Below are 13340 nucleotides of genomic sequence, written 5' to 3'. Positions count from 1 at the left end.
CCCTTGGAGGCCCTTGGAGCTGCACTTCGAAAACGCGCCGCCCTTGGAGGCCCTTGGAGCTGCACTTCGAAAACGCGCCGCCCTTGGGGTAGCGCGACGCAGCTATAGCAGCTGCTGTGCAGCTGCCTGATGCAGCTCCGCCCTTGAAGCTGCTCGACGAGCTGCTGCTCCTGCGTCCTGCCTTTGCCAATGCGCCGCCCCCTGCACCACAGTCAGTCCGTACAGTTGTACGGACGACGTACGGCCGTACGGATCTGGCCGCGTACGTCCGTACTGTAAGGGATAGGCAAGGAAGAGGGGGCTTAGGAGAGGAGGCTCTGATACCAGTTGAGAGGGTAAAGAGAGAAGGAAGGGAGCAAGAGAGTGAGAGTGAGAGAGACACAATAGTGCGGGTGTGAAGTGATGAGTGAGCCACACCACAAACTCACTTAAGTTTTATTAGGATTAGGTTTACCCTATGACTGTCTTAAGACAGTCATAGGTGTCCTAACTTTAATTCTTTAATATAAGGGTAGGCAATGTGCCTTTACCCCAACACTTCTTCTAGTTTCAAAGCAACTTTTTGCAAAATCTTCCCTTTGTATTCTGAGACGATATTTTGAACCCCTAAACTTTCTTCTATTTGCAAGACAAACTTTGAGATTCCCTTATCAATAGCTTTTAAAGGGCAAGACTCTTTGAAAGAGTATAATTGAAATTTTCTGCCTTTCATGAAAAGGTCTCTTAAGTTACTAGAAAGTAAATTGAAGTATCAACTGTGACTACATGTCCTAAATTAGCATCAATAAAGCTTTGGAATCTCTTACTTTTACAATAATTTTTATGAGAGTTGATTGGACTTATAAGCCACAAGGTGCTTAGACAATGGAGTTTAACATATGTCATGGGGGCTTACATCATGAAACTTATTGGGTGGCATTTCACAATCGCTTCTGAGTGCTACCTAGAATCGCTCGACTTAAGCAAGAAGAAGACTCAAGCTATACCAATGGGTTTGTACCTTACAACAAGTCAGAGATACCTGAGTTTGATGGAACCTATTCGATATCACGATGGGTCTGTACCTGACAACAATTCAAAGATACTTAAGTATGAAGGACCCTATTTGATATCACGAGTTTTTAGAACTAACTCTCTAAGCAATGCAAGAATCCACAAAGATGTGCTTGGCATTAAATTGGTGGCAATGTCCTCTTAGCCCAGAGGACGAGCCTATGGTTAGGCCTTGGGAGCCAAGTAGTACTTTAGAAGGTTCAAAGGCAGATGAGTCCAAGAGGGATGCTAAGGAATGCCTACACAATGAGAAGGCTCATGCAAGATGCCTAAAATGTGGCCAGTCGTCCAAGTCATCATTCAAGTCTCAATGTCCATCATGACTTGTCCATGTTCTCCATCAACCTCTCCACTATATCTTAAGCTGAGGAGGCTGAGCTTTCCCTATCATTAGTGGATCGCTTTGAGTGGATGGAGGAACAAGAGCAAATGGAGGGGACATAATTAATGTTTGAAGGAATGCAAAGGACTACCTCTATGATATTGAACATGCTGCAATGGAGTTTGAACGTGAATATGTGGCAGCAACAACTAAATTGGCTTGAGCTAGAACCCTAAAACAATGATAAGAGGATGACTGCATTAAAAGACAACCTAGAGGAGCTTTAGCAAAGAAGGAACTCTTAGTTATGATAATGGAGCTAAGTTCTTGCAAGCAGTCCTTGGCAAATTTTAAAAGATGAGATCAAGACTTGGAGGAACTACAAGTCTAACTGTGTACAATAGAGAGAGATAATAATAATGCTCAGACCTTGGTCTAGATTGAGAAAACAAGGGTGGTAGATCTAGCAGTATAAGTGAAGGAGAAGGATGAAAAATTGCCTTCTGTGAGACAGATGGAGGTTGATTTTATTTCATCTACGTTCCAATGTCCAGGAATTGTTGACAATAGCGTTGTGCAAGATGGAAGAGAAAGACACGGCAAGCCAAGTTTGGTTTTGGGAGATGCTCAATGCAATGATGGCACAGTTAGGCTTCTCAACCGCCAATTTCCATGAGTTCATGGTGGATGAGGCCCAAACAAATTGAAATGCTATAAAAACTATGTTCAATTGGGGCCCAAATAATGTCATCGTGGGATGGGAACACACCTACCTTTTCCACTGGAAACAAATATTAAGGAAACACATGCAAAAACTTTTAAAGGAACAACAATGCACTGAGCATCTATTGATGTGTGCGAGATGGCAGTTAAGCATAGCAAAGGAAGAGGAAGCTAAAAGAAGCAAGGAGGAAATGGCAGCAGCTAAATGAAGCAAGGTCCTAAGGCAATGGTGGCATGATGGGGTAACCATTTAAGGGGGTAGTCCATCCATTGACATATCACTTAGTTGGTGGGAAGTGTGCAATGCTCATTGGGGAAATCTAATGTTTGTGATATGTCTTATTGGTACAGAGACCTTGTTTGAGAGTTAAGGTTGCATTTCACATGAATCTAACATGAATCAATTTGTTTCCATAGGTCGTTAAGAGCCCAATGGAGTTGGCACATACTCCAAGAACAAATCTTGCAAAGAATATGCATAATAGATGGTTATTTGGAGAGGCATTTAAGTAAAAGATAACCTTGTATGATGCTTGTGTGTCAGACATGGCAAATGCCTTACAAAGTGCATGGATACTTAGTAGGCATATCGTGGATGAATCGAGCCTACAACATTTGGCAGAGGGGGAAGCCAATGGAGAAACCCCCATGCCCCTCCAAGTTGCATGAATGGTACACAAAGTAGTGGTAGAGATTCCCATGTTTGAGAGGCAAGAATGCTTCATGGAGAGATGGAGATTGTCCAACGGAAGAGAAGCAAGGCTTCCGCCATTGGAAATAGTTTTTACAAACTTGAGTATGTGATGTGGCTGTGGGAAATAATGTCTAGAGGAAGACTGCAAAATTAGATTTGCAAATGAGAGACAAGGAGAAGCTGCAAACAAAGAAGGTGGGTAAACCCAAGTAGCACAACACAACAGGATGGTAGAGGTCGAGGTTGATCTTAGCATCCTGTTAACCATTTGATGTGGGCAATACCAAGAGCAGCACTAAATTCCAAGGTGAATTTCTTTGGGCTCGTAGATAAGACGGCTAAATGTGACTAGTATATTGAACAAAGTGCTGGAGGGGCTTTGGCTTCATGTTTCTACTCAAAACATGTCTCTTTGGCCAAGAGGAGCCAAAGCCCAGTGGATGTGGTATTGTGCTCATGGTTGGGAGGAGCGGTGGCTCCATGTTTCTACTCAAAACACATCACTCTGGTCTACGAAGAGCCAAAGCCCAGTGGATGTGGTCTTGTGCCGATGATTGGAAGCATACTGGCATATTGATCGAAATGTATTATACCAACTAGCAAGTTCCTATGTGTTTTGGGGTTGTGTAAGACCAAGGATATGCTCATTCACCAACCAACCCTCTCCGGTGCATAAGTTTCCTCAATACTTTGACGAAAGGTCAAGGTACTGTAGAGCATGCATGTATTGTATCGTAGATTCATGTGAAGAAATCCTTTATGTGACTCACAAAATTATCAAAGGAGCTTGTGGAAGACTTAAGTGCATCAGGGAGGCCCCAAATCGAAAATTATTCATGACCATAAGGTCCCACTTCTCGATTAACGTAAGGTCCCATTGCCATCGTTGCATCTACAAGAACGTTGTTGGAAGGGGATGGAGAGGCGCACAAGGAGAGAGACAGTTGTTTGTTAGATCATAGATTTTGCACTACAAATCATTACAATGGTTGCAATAGTGACAAGAAACAACACTAAGTGATTTGACAAGACACTCTTGTATTCTCTTAAAAAGACTCCAAAAGCAAGGATGTTTTGAAGCTCATGTCAGATGCCAATTTATCCTGTGCATGCCCCACAATGCTATGCTTGACATAACCATAAGAAGTAAAGACTAGCATTGACTCAGAAATTTGTCTCTACAAATTGCACTCTCTTTGTACAATGCCATTGCCTTTAGCACGAGAGGATGGACCGTGACAGGCCCTCTTGATGCTATTTGGGTTGAGCAATGAATATAGCTCTCATCGGTTTGTTGTCAAGGTCATTACTTCTCTTGGAAATGTTTTACTTTTGCCAACTTCTCCATCTCTAGGGGCTTCTTAGCAGAGAAATCCTCTTTCTCATATTGTGTCAATGGTTCACGTCTATGCTTGTGCTCTTCGTGAACTCTTTGTTGTTCAACAACCCACTCCAAAGAGGTCATCATAGCTTGCTCCACTTCAAATATTACTTCACGTACATCCATTTTAATATGAAATACAAAAACTAAAAACATTGGAGAATTTGGATGACAATGAAGTAAAAAAGATGTATAACCTCCACAGGTGTATTCACTCTACTTCAAAAGCAGTACGTTCTCGATATCCTTCGTAGGTTCAAGATGGAGAATGCTCACTCCCTTCCCACGCTGATGGATTCGGCCTCAAGCTGTTTCAGAAGATGTATCCAAATACCCCTAGCTGGTGAGCTTAAATGCAAAACGTTCCATACCGCTAGGCGATGTGCTATCGAAGAAGATTTCTCCAAAAGGCCCTAGCTAGTGAGCTCAGATGCAAAATGCTCCATACCGATAGGCGATTTGCTGCATTAGATATCTAGTGACCTGCACATGATCTTACCTTGCCTATGCGGCCTCTCAGGTTTTCATGCACATGCAATATCCTGGCATGCCTCACTGGCTCACAGTTAAATGAATCTTCTGTTATCTTCTTTATACATAGGAACTTAGTCTTACCTATCATGCTGAATTGCTCATCAACGGGTCGGTTGCTGATTGGGGTGGCGACATCGACTCTGGTAATTCAACCATAAAGTTCTTCTTTCACGTCGCCTCAGCCCTATTCTGTGGTATAGCAAGAAGCAAGCTAGTGTTGCAAAATCAACTGCCAGAAGCTGAATATATCTCTGTTCCACTATAATGTCAGATGGCTTGTGGGTTCGTGGCATTCTTGCTGAGCTTGGATTTCCTTTGATGGCCCCTTTCACAATGTACTCTGACACTCTGTCAAGTATAGCTAGTGCCAACAATGAAGCTCAGAATGATCGTAGCTACCTATGCTATCACCATATCAAGGATCACATCAAGGAGGGTTTGTTCATTTGGTCTACGTCAACACTGAAGATATTGCTAAGAATGATCGTAGCAAGCGTATTGACCTATGCCATCACCATATCAAGGATCACATCAACGAGGGGTTGTCCTTTTGGTCTACGTCAACATTGAAGATATTGCTGTTGATTTACTTACTAAGGCGCTTCCTAGTCCTACTCACTGGAAGTGCCGCGCCCCTGTTGGGCTAATTGAAGAAGACTAAGATGTTCGGGGGGGGGGGGGGTAGGTAGCCCTGGATACCAGAATGTTCGTTCCATTACCAGAATAGCTGATTGTATGATCAGACATATGTATCTCCTTGTGCCAATGCACTTAACTCAAAACTTTAGAATCATGCTCTACGAAGTAGTCGTGTCGATGAAGTGTGGTCAAATTAATGATATTTTGTTGAGATTTTGGGGCTATTCATATACATTTTGGTGAGCTTTTACACAAATTTTGGTTTAACCCTAAAAGCTTACCAAAATTTGGGTTGAACGCTAAAAGCTCACCACAAAAAGCTTAAGTTCTCATATTAGCTCACTTAGAGTTTTAGGTGTTGGCATCATTGTGTTCATTCATATGACATGATTGTAGTCTTGAGCCCAAATCACCATGGCTAATGGAGGTTCACTCGAAGGGTGATTTTTTGGGAACTCTGAGCTTCATGTATGCTTGCATATGTGCTTGTTTGTGTGTCTACATGTGTTTGTGTGTGATCACCATGTGTGTGAGTGATTGCAATGATCTAAGCTATGATGTCAAGTGAAGAGCCATTTGGGTGGATTGAGTGAATTAAGGAGATGAATCAAGGGATGAATCTAACCCTTCATGATCTATCCATCCAACCATCATCCTCATTACTCTATCTCCTTCATCTCCACCTGGACCATGTTGTTAACAAAAACTATTGGGGTTGATAGAGGATGCACACTCACACAATGAGAGAGTCCATGTATACTTTATGTTGTGTAGCTATATAAAAAATTCACCTTTTTTGAATATCATTGTACCAAAAAATTACACAACTTTTCAATTCCTTTGACAATGTTAGCAAACCATGAGGACTATGTATTGTGTTTTTTAGAATTACATAAATGTTTACAGTTTTCAAAATTGCTATGAAAGTCACTCTTAAATTTAGGCCTCTTTTTTGTAGGTTTTTTCCCCATATTGGTAGTGTGCAAGAGTGTTCTTAATTAGGAAAAAAAAGGTCTCAATTTTTCACTTCTACAAAGGAATATTCCATTTAGTTCTCGTTTATGCACAATGTTACCTGCTTTATACACAATTATATTTGAGCGATGTTACCCCTTATCAATCCCAAAGGTTGTTTCTATAATGTTTCACTTAGCATAAAACATTTGAAGTAGGGATAGTGTTGCCTAGTTGGCTAGCAAGTTGGGCATCCGTTTACAAGACTTATGTAGTTGACCTTAGGGCCATCCACCAATGAGGACCACATAAAGGTTGACCAATGGACATCCAAGATGAGCTGCATATGCGATGTACACAATTAAGCTAAATGAAAGCATGTTGGAGCTCCATGGACTGGACTCTTGTTTTCCCTCAACTCACAAAGGTTGCATCATGGTTAATTCCTATTTTAAACATGCAAGTAGCAGACAAGTCATGTTCATATGCATCCTATAATGGATGCATATAACAACTAGGATCCCCAATGCAAGAAAGGACCTTGGATATGTCTATAGATTGCAATGACTTGTTTTGAGCCATGAAGATAGAGAAACATAGATGCCATTTAACAAAGGGAAGAAACCCATGATTAAGAGCTTCTGTCTATATTCACATCAAACAAGGAAATGTGTGCCATTTTGGCCCTTAACAAATATATTCTCCCCATGAAAGCTCTCTACTTTAGAGGTATGATGGCATCTGACCCTTTGGTGGTCATTTCATGGTGTAGAGGACAATGACAATTGCATTCTAACTTTCCATGAACCTCAACTAGAGCAATGATTAGTAGCACAAAAGGTGCACCAACCATTATAGTTCCCATTTAAAGCAACCTAGATATGTCATGCCAAACCTTTGCTACCACAAGAATTGAAGACTAAGTTCTTTGAGGTGTGTCAAAACAACATGAGTCACAACCAAGCACTACATGAATTGTTCATGCACGTGGCAATTCAATTAAAAAAGGACAAGGGAGACAAAGTTAGCAAACTTCTCAATGGCCTCAGATCAGACACCTAATTTATGAACAAAAAATTCATGCCTAAAAAGTGTGACTCAACATATGAGGTTGCTCAGCTCATGGGCAAGAGTTAAGGACCAAAGACTCTCTCAATAAAAAAGTATGAAGATGCTGTATTTTTTGGAGATGGCAACTCCAACGACCTCAAGAAGAATAGCCCCAACAGAACAAGAAGCTATGGAGAGTCAAAGATCGCAATGGATATAGTTATTATCTTAGTACTGGGACACAAGCAAAATGTAAAAATACAACCATTGTTACCAATTCACATTCTGAGCTACACAAATCAAGATTGTCTTGACTACAGGAAGTCACAACATCTGTTCCAACCACAATGCGAAGCCCTCCAAAAACAACCTCAATGATGATTGAGGGGCTTGATGATCAATACACAAGGGAACCACAAGAGCTTCACACATAGTTACCAAGGAACGCTACTCCCCCTCCCCAAACAAGGGAATGCCATTCCAAAGAAACAAATCAAGGGGGGATGCTTGGGATGCCACTAGAATGAAAATCAAAACCTAGACTGCCTTGGAATGGCGTTCCCAATTCCAAAACATTGTTCCCTAGAGTTTTGGTTTTTTTGAGGTTTTAAAGTCTATGTTCTTCTTCCATTGTTTTTCCTATTTTGTATTGAGGGCTAAGGGCCCGAGGCACACTTTTGGAAATTTTTACCCTTGTGTTCCGGGTGTTTAGGGGTTTGGTAGTCACTATCCTTTGTTCATACATCATGTACTTCACTCTTGAATTTTGCCTATTTTGTATTGAGGGCTTAGGGCCCCAAAGTATTTGTTTATGGCAATGTATTACATGGGCCATTACTCTTGGGGCATGGCCATTACTTCTAGGCTCCAACATATTATATATGCTCTATGACCTATATAATATCAAGTATTATGTATGGCATAATGCATTTCATTAGTATGGATTTTGTGCGCTTTACAAAGTCTAAAGTTGCAGTCGAAAGCTCAAAGCTGTAAAAAGCTTTTTAAAAATATTTTAGTATTTTTCTCTCATACGATGACGTGTTATTCTCATTCCAGGTTCACCTTCTCTTTTCGGATCCATGTTCTTATTTTGGCATCCAATGTTCCAAGAAACTTGCCCTTCCTTGTAACGATAACTTCACACAATGTCCGAACTCAGACCATTGGATACACAGCTGAGTTTCTAGCAGCTCCCATCTGCAAACCAATAGTCAGATGGCTGGCATTTGCTGTATTAAATCATCTTCCATTGGTGCCCGGCATTTTTAGCGATAAGCATTCACCCAACATTGGCAGGACGTCGTACAAGGCAGCCATTAGCAACTGAGTTTTTCTAGCAGCTACCATCTGCCAATCGATAGTCAGATGGAAACCTAAAACGAAGCTTTTTCCATTGGTGCGATGCGCATTCACCCAACATAGGCAGGACGTCATACGAGGAAGCCATTAGCAACAAGTCCTAATCTCACGTCAACAAGGAAACTGACTAAATCACAGAGAGCTATCAGCAGATTTTGAGAAGGAGAAGACCCATGAGAAACAAAACACTAGGATGTTCAAAAGCTCTTGCATCAGACTTTGTCCTAATGCAATCATTGAAATCATCAGCAATGTCTCCATACAGCGTCAATTGCCTATCAAGTGGAACACGCATCCAAAGTTTCGCGTTTCTTGGCTCAAGCTATATGTGCTTAGCAGCCATACTAGACTGGAGCAGCTACAGATTGTCAATGAGCTGAGGTGGCTGAGCCAGAGCAGATTTGCTTGCGCAGATTCAACGTACAGCAACCACCAAAGATTGTAGGCAGTCAAGTTCTCGCACAAAGCACCACGGGTAGGAGAATGATTTTTCACACTAGTACCCAGACCCTGTAGCATACAAGCTCAACCTTCTCTAGCCTGCTTCAGCTTGAGTAGCAGGGGATTTCAGAGGCATCCAGAGCAGGTGGAGATCCCTCTAGGGCTGTTTACTGCAGCCAGCAACAATCCACACCATAGATCTACAGCAAGCTGGGCTTCTTTATACGCAGCAGAATGGCAGCTTTCCATCTACAAGGAACTGCCAGTCAACTGTCTTCGTCAAGTCCACTCTTCATCCACGAGCAGCCTCAAAAGCTTCTAGGAGCAGTCGGCCTTCATCTACAGTTTCATACATTCAGTCTATTGGCTTAGTTTTTATTAGAAATACTCTGCGGAGGGGGAAGAGTTGCAGCACCCAATATTGAGTCTTACTCTTCCCTCACATGTACATGTGGGACTCTCTCTCTCTCTCTCTCATTCGTCTTTCAACCTCCTACATTCAATCAATTAGCATGTATGGCTTATGAGAGAATTCTTAGCTTAAATACATGTGCCATATGCTTTCTAGCTTTCCAAATTCCATTGGTCCTCGGAATGAGATCCAACACTGGAACAGCTATTCCAAAAGCTAGGGAATTGATTCAATAATACGACAAGAAGTAACATGGGATTTGACTCAATTAGCCGAGACTCATCCTCTGAAAGCACTTTCAATCTCATGATAGTCAATCACAAGATTGACGATCATAAACTCTATCATGTATAGTAGGGACTGCTCACTATGACATCCCCAATGACATCATCAGTACACAATAGTGAGTGCAGACCATAGTATAAACAAACGCTCTCACACATACATGTCCACACACCCACGGTCACTTGAGCATCCATTTACACAAAAGTCTTCATACCGGTTCCTGTCAGCACTCTAGAGGTGAAGGGTTGGTTCAGCCGTGACAAAGGCTAGCATTAAAGGAGAAGGCTAATCAAAAAGTAGTCCACATTCTCTTCATTCGAGCTAAAACTACTCATGAAGACTCATGGTTGTCGCGTCAGTTAGGTATGAAACGTTTGTGTGTGTGTGTGGGTGTGGGTGTGTGTGTGTGTGTGTGTGTGTGAGAGAGAGAGAGAGAGAGAGAGAGAGAGAGATTATATATATCTTATTATTAATATGATGCTAAGTGTTCAAATATTAAATAGTAGATGCACATATGACATTACATACTATCTAGTATTATAGTGACCATTGATAAGTTACTACTAGATAGTCGGTTCGGATCATGTCCTAATCATGGTCCGTTGGAAACATTGCACACTATACACACGACAAAATTAAACTTAAAAGTTCATACTCATAGCAAATTGCAAATTGCAATCATTTTTACAAATTAGAACTTCAAAGTAGCACAAGTGACAACTCACACAGATAAGGTATCAAAGTTGAAGCTAAAAAGTACATAGTATCATGATTCATAATAAATTATCAAGATGAATCATGACTCAAAAGGGATGTCTCATACTCGGGTATGAAAATAATGTGTCAAACAGCAAAATAAATACTACTAAATAATAAATAGAAAGTACTCATGACTCAAGACTCATCCTCATCAGATGAGTCACTAGATCTAAAATCCCCACTTGTGCTAGTGTTTCCCTCACTATCATAATGTAGCTCCACTACAGCCATTATCAAATGTACAGCGGCACGATTGTAAAAGGTAGATCCTAAAATATTAAAACCTAATCATTTTCGACGTACCTCAAAGGAACTTAACGATCCTAATCTTTAGGTACACGACCCGAACCAACCTATAGATTACGTTCTCTTAATTCAAGCTTTAACTGCTTGTAAATACTACCGTATTTCATTTTAGTCTCTCCCAAACAAGCATTTTTTAGCATGGAAAAGAAAGTCAATACAGCAATGCACCACTTGAGATAGAAATAATTTATCGCAATATTAGGAGACCACAACATGGACGAAAGCTTCACAAACTGAAATTTGCATGTCTGCTGCAAGAACATATATCTAGATGAATTCAAGAAGATGCCCAGACGCATCTTGGGAAAACACAACAAATTCTCATGATAGTCATTCGCAAGGTTGAAAACTGTAAACTCTCACACATAGGAAAGACTAGCTACTATGACATCTCCACCGACATCCTCAATGCTCAACGGTGGATGTAGACCATAGTTTAAACAAATGCTCTCACACACCCGCGCACACTTGAGCATCCATTTATTCAAAATTCTTCTTATCGAGTTTCTATTAGCGCTCCAAAGGTGAAGGGCAGACTCAGCCATGACAAAGGCTCCACTAAAGGAGAAGGCTAATAAAAAAGTATTCCACATTCTGTTCATTCAACTACAACAGTTACTTGTGAAACCTGTGGTATTTCATTTTAGTCTCTCCGTAACTAGTATTTCTAAGGGAAGGATGCTTAGAAAAGAAAGCTGATAGAGCATTGTCCCACTTAAGATAGAAAGAATTTATCGCAATATCAGCAGGCTGCAACATGGGCGAAAACTTCACAAATTTAAATTTGCATGTCTGCTAATACGGCAAGAACATATATCTGATGAAATCAGGATCCTCTGAAAACATCTCTAACAAACAACAGATACATGTCACAAAAGTCTAAAAGCAGATAGTATCAAAGTTGCAATAGCGTATTTGCATTCCACGCATCCAAGGGTGCCAAATGTGCAAATGCACCGATAAATCGTGTTTCCGGCTTTGTTGGCCTGCTATTTCCACACCTCTGGTTTGGTCTGACAGCTATTTCCACACCACCACAACCAACTAAAGATTTATAGCTATGATTTCGCATATTCCAAACCACCAAACCAACTGAAACAAATCTCAATTCTCATATGACAAAATCTAATCTTTCCACACCACCAAACCAGCTGAACGTCTACAGCTAGCTTTTTAACGAAATCAGTTTTACATCCTCTCGCATCTTTTACGTATATTGGGTTGTCAGCATCTTCCAGGCTGATAGTTTCTTCTACCTTCAAAGGATATTGTCAACAGGTTACATGAAGCAAGCACCACTGTCTGCTGACAACAAAATCTAGTTTTAAACTAACTGCAGGTAAGCACAAATACTTCTGCAGAAGGTTGGTCGAATAGAACAGAATTTTCCTGGGCGAAAAATCCAGAGCGAGAGAGAGAGAGAGAGAGAGAGAGAGATGAATCGTATGAAATGTATACAAAAATGTCCCGGAAAGGATAGCGGCATTTGCCGTAAGGCAAATCAGAAGAGAAGTAACCTTAAAGTCAACCAATTTCACAAGTACAGCTTCTTTTCTGTAATCTAGATTTGTTTAACGGGATACAATGGCGTTTCATCTATACTTTTTTGAGCATTTTAGTAAGAGTTGGCCTTCTCGTCGCTTCCTTTTGCTTTAAAAGTCCGCCATAGGTATTTTCCGCTCGCCATGTCCACCAAAATCCACATACCTGAAACCAATCGTGAGACACCCTGACGAAAGAGCAGACAGGAAAGTTAGTGCAGCTCACCTGGATCCGGCGCTAAGGATGGGTTGAATCTACAGTTCGAGCAACTAAATACGAGCAAATTGCGAATACAAAAACGAAGGTACCTTTCGAACAACTCGTTTCTCTTGGCCTTGAGTGGAGTCACGTTGATCCCTGCTCTCTAAATCATCACTGGTATACCAAAGCGCTTTACAAGCGAGATAACCCGCCACAGCGAGGGAGAGGAGCACAAAAATGAATCGCATAGGGCACATGATGGAGGCAGTAGTGCAAAAGGGGAGGGGAAGCTTTATTAGGGTTTAGCCGAGAGGGCAAGAAAGAAAGGATTGGATTGGAGGGGGCAAGGAGAGTGAAGGTGGAGCTGAGCAGGTAAAATGATAGAATGAGGGTGGGTGAGAGATGTTGGCTGCACGTGCGAAAGTCTCGCAAGCTGGAGGAGATGGAGGGCAATCATTATCCAGCAACAACCTCGAGTCACACTTTTTTTTTTTTTGGTTTGAAAAAAGAGAGAGCAAGAGCGCGCGCACATGAGAGGTTTCCGATTGCACTCTCGAGTTATCGGAATCACGGGCACATGCACTCTAACGCCTGTCGGAAGCTCGTTTCACCTTGTCAGAGTTAGGGGCACCTGTAATTCGATTGCCTTTTTCTCCATTACCCCCCTCCTTACCAGACTTTG

At 41.4% G+C, this 13340-nt stretch overlaps 1 long non-coding RNA gene across 1 annotated transcript; it reads right to left on the bottom strand.

The window, feature by feature from the left end:
* Window positions 1–12349: 12349 nt before the first annotated feature.
* Window positions 12350–13061, bottom strand: LOC147903630 (uncharacterized). Its single transcript, XR_015540796.1, has 2 exons — window positions 12766–13061; window positions 12350–12644 (listed from the first exon to the last, which is right to left on the bottom strand). It is a non-coding gene; the product is annotated as an uncharacterized LOC147903630 (long non-coding RNA).
* Window positions 13062–13340: the final 279 nt, after the last annotated feature.

This window comes from Dipteris shenzhenensis, chromosome 3, assembly GCF_047967505.1.
Source record: "Dipteris shenzhenensis isolate YYH24624 ecotype China chromosome 3, Dip_SZ_1.0, whole genome shotgun sequence".
Taxonomy (NCBI): Eukaryota; Viridiplantae; Streptophyta; class Polypodiopsida; order Gleicheniales; family Dipteridaceae; genus Dipteris; species Dipteris shenzhenensis.
Note: the sequence above shows the minus strand (reverse complement) of the source record. Positions and strands in the feature narration are given on the sequence as shown.